The 3,016-nt window shown below is 42.9% G+C and overlaps 2 protein-coding genes across 4 annotated transcripts in view; one reads left to right on the plus strand and one right to left on the minus strand.

The window, feature by feature from the left end:
* The window catches only part of LOC102212594 (monocarboxylate transporter 4-like), a 13,127-nt gene extending 10,561 nt beyond the window's left edge, over positions 1 to 2,566 (minus strand). Inside the window, exons 1-2 of one of the 2 annotated variants that reach the window (XM_005750617.1) lie at positions 2,509 to 2,566; positions 1,168 to 1,328 (exon numbers count right to left, since the gene is read on the minus strand). The gene's annotated coding sequence lies outside the window, so the exon portion shown is untranslated. The remainder of the gene's footprint in view (positions 1 to 1,167; positions 1,329 to 2,508) is intronic. The other variant, XM_005750618.1, reaches the window with a different exon arrangement.
* The window catches only part of ccdc57 (coiled-coil domain containing 57), a 23,562-nt gene continuing 23,082 nt past the window's right edge, over positions 2,537 to 3,016 (plus strand). For both annotated transcript variants that reach the window (XM_005750614.1, XM_005750616.1), the window contains exon 1: positions 2,537 to 2,600. The gene's annotated coding sequence lies outside the window, so the exon portion shown is untranslated. The remainder of the gene's footprint in view (positions 2,601 to 3,016) is intronic.

Consider the following 3,016-nt stretch of genomic DNA (forward strand, 5'->3'; position numbering starts at 1 on the left):
GTGGGAGGCAAAAACCCTTAAATATTTAGGTATAAATATAACCAAAAACTATGCCAAACTATATCAAAGTAACTATGGACATATAAATAACAGGATAAGGCAGGATATGGAAAGATGGAATACATATCCGTTAGGATTTAGTGACAGGATAAATGTGATAAAGATGAATAGCTTACCACCAGCTTACCTCTGACCACCACCAGTAGGCACCACCAGTAGAATACCACGACCTTTGGCAGTGACAGTGACGTTAATATATCCTTTTATTTATGCAGTTTTAAAAAAAAATCATTGACACTAAAAATATCTTTTTTAAGAGTAATCAGGATAGCAGATATTGCAAACATATTTTAAGTGGACAGAAAGACCGGATTGGTTATAATGTAAGTACAATCACACAAAGTCAAAAAGATACTTGAAAAACATGGAACCTTTAAATTTGATATAAAACTCTTTTGTAAACCCTGCTCACCGAACATAAGTAAAGATATTACACATAGAAAACTCACGGAAACAAATCAGTTTTTGGCACAAACCGGTATCAGTGATACAGTCGCTGTATGTGCGGCGAATATAGTGGAAACCGGCAGTGCAACAGCAAGATGGTGTCGATGTATACAAGAAATGTATTACTAAGTTGGTTATTCCAAACAGCATTATTATTATTATCTTGAAATCAGTCAGATACGGACGAGTCAACCTGGTGAAAACGCTGCACGTCTATGTAGCTGCTGAAGTCTCAGCGACTCAGGACACGAGCAGACACTTTCTGTCTAATCGCCTACTTTTGTGCTGCTTCCCATAATTTCACACGGGGGGAACGAGCCAGTGTTCACAGAGTACATTCTCAGTAGCTACATGTCCCATATATGCTTTTCTACATTGTGCTGATGCGCTTTAATAGACTGAATGACCAAAAACTAAACTTGGTGTGATGCATGCAGCTGGGCACACATGCGCCTGACTGGAGCAATAAGAGCTTCAGCTTTCAGTGCATCACGCAGACCTGAGATACACCTGAGCTCCATCACTCTGAGAGTTTAAAGTCTATTTGAACTTGTATTAAACTGTGAAGCAGTCGCTGCGCGCCCCACCTGTAGCACCCAGTGATGACGACAATCACAGCAGACTGTGAAATGAAACAAATATCGCTCATCGATCACGTACCTGCTGAGATGCTGTCTGCGTCTCGCGGCTGGACTTCCTCGCGTGAGCGCGCGTCCGTTGTTCGTTTTTATTGAAGCATGACGCGCACACGGAAAGCCTAAACCACGCCCCGCTTTCAGATCCACACTGCAGGAAACCGGACTCCGCTCCAAGTCAGGGATCTGTACCAGCACCAACACAACAAAGCTCAGAAGACTCCTCCTGATGACGCCGGTGCTGTCCCAAAAGTGATCGTCTTCCAAAAACTGATTTCCGGTATTTGCCAAAAACTGATTGCTCGTATTTAAATTGTTATAAGTAACTTATTGGGCTATAATATGTGAAACATATGTTAAATGCATCCCTTATGGATGACATAAAGCATAGGTGTCAAACTCTGGCCCGTGGGCCAAATTTGGCCCGCAGCCTAATTACATTTGGCCCGCGAAGCCATACCAAATTCCTATTAGAGCTGGCCTACTGGTATTATACAGCTAATATATATATTGCTTAGTATTAAGCTTTGTTTGTTCCATATTCAGTTTTTCAGCAAAGCGTGTTTGAGTTCATAAGAAAAGATTCATTCTTATATCTAGAGGAAGATTTGTTTTTCAATAAATATTAATGTTAGCCCAGTTTGGAATTTTGGCCCAGTGTGTATTTGAGTTTGACACCCCTGAAAGTCATCTTGAGCCACAAACAACATTCGTGTAACAAGGTAGAAGCCGCAATCAGTTTTCGGCAATGACTTTTACGTAACCTTTATTTATGCAGTTAAAAAAATCTCATTACCATTAAAATGTCTTTTGTAAGAGTAAGCTGGCCAACAGGACAGCAGAAACGGCAGCAGATATTACAATAGTTCAGTAAAAATATTTTAAGTGAGGATAAAGGACCGGATTGGTTAAGTACAATAACACAGAGTTGTAAAGATACTTGAAAAACAGATAATTTTTTAAATTCTATATATAACCCCTTTGTAAACCGTGTTCGCCGAAGTCTGTTTACGAACATACGTAAAGATATTGCACAGAAAAAATACACAGAAACATTGGAAATCAGTTTTTGGCACAACACCGTGCTCCATCAGAACTATGTCAGGGTGGCGCTCCGTGATGCTGAGCACTGATCACTGCAGGTGGGACATGACTGTTATATGTATTAATGTAATGGGACTTCCGAGCTGTCACTTCTAGAAGAACACGAAGTCCGTGCTCCACTGTCCTCATCGCCCATCTGTCATCTCATACCAAACACAACATCGCACACAGTCGTGAACCCACAGCAGTAAACAGGAACCATGTCATCGCTGTAGCCGGGGAGCAATTTAGCCGACGCACGGTTTCCATGGAAACCGCTTACCTCGCAGGGGAAAAAGCCAAAAAGTTCACGCCAGCTGTGACATGGTGACTGCATGAAGACCAGGCCTGCAGGTGTGCACGTAGCTGTTTAAGGTAACCCAACAATAGGCGGATGTGTGAGCGCGTGCTCGTTACGTCTTTGCACTTCCTGTTTTCATCCGGTAACAGCAGGTTCAGGGACCGGGCTGTCTCTGCGCTCGCGGCAGGAGTGATGCACCGGCTACAGCACACTGTGAGTGTAAAAGTTATACGTTTGTAACTTTGTCTCTGCGGCTGCGCACCACGACTGTGATGGAAACAGCCACTGACGTCATCATTAAAGTGGTGTCCACCATAATACCGCTATAAATCTGTATATGACATACAGCACCCAGCTGTTCAGCACATGCGCACAGACAACAGTCAGAGTCACAGAGCTGGACCTCTGAAGCTGAAACCCCAGGACAGCAGCCTGAGTCCTGGAGAATATTGGACTTGAAACAGTACAGCTGTGTAGTACTGTAGCTGTG

Source organism: Pundamilia nyererei, unplaced genomic scaffold, assembly GCF_000239375.1.
Source record: "Pundamilia nyererei isolate P.nyererei 1_Seehausen unplaced genomic scaffold, PunNye1.0 scaffold00280, whole genome shotgun sequence".
Lineage (NCBI taxonomy): Eukaryota > Metazoa > Chordata > Actinopteri > Cichliformes > Cichlidae > Pundamilia > Pundamilia nyererei.